Source organism: Atta colombica, unplaced genomic scaffold (assembly GCF_001594045.1).
Source record: "Atta colombica isolate Treedump-2 unplaced genomic scaffold, Acol1.0 scaffold294, whole genome shotgun sequence".
Taxonomy (NCBI): Eukaryota; Metazoa; Arthropoda; class Insecta; order Hymenoptera; family Formicidae; genus Atta; species Atta colombica.
In genome coordinates this window covers 85,554-86,070 of record NW_017259397.1, presented here as the reverse complement: position 1 = coordinate 86,070, position 517 = coordinate 85,554, and positions in this window count along the sequence as shown.

Sequence of the window (517 nt, the reverse complement as noted above, 5' to 3'; positions counted from 1 at the left end):
AACAAGTGATAGTCAGAGGGAGCAACGTCTGGAGAATACGGCGGGTGGGGTAGGACTTCCCATTTCAACGTTTCCAAGTATGTCTTGACCACTTTCGCAACATGGGGTCGAGCATTGTCATGCTGCAAAATCACTTTATCGTGTCTCTCGTTGTATTGCGGCCGTTTGTCTTTCAATGCTCGGCTCAAATGCATCAATTGCGTTCGATACCGATCGCCTGTGATTGTTTCAGTCGGTTTTAACAGTTCATAATATACTACGCCGAGCTGGTCCCACCAAATACAGAGCATGATCTTGGACGTTAAAATCACCGTTCTTGAAGCGTTGAAACCACTCACGACACGTCCTTTCACTAATAATGCCCTCACCATAAGTATTTGAGAGCATTCGATGAGCCTCAACCGCAGATGTTTTCATATTGAAGCAAAAAATTAAAACCTCCCGCAAATGACGAGAATTTGGCTCGTAAACTGACATTTTCAATCGAGAATAACTTTATGATGCAGACACAAATCGA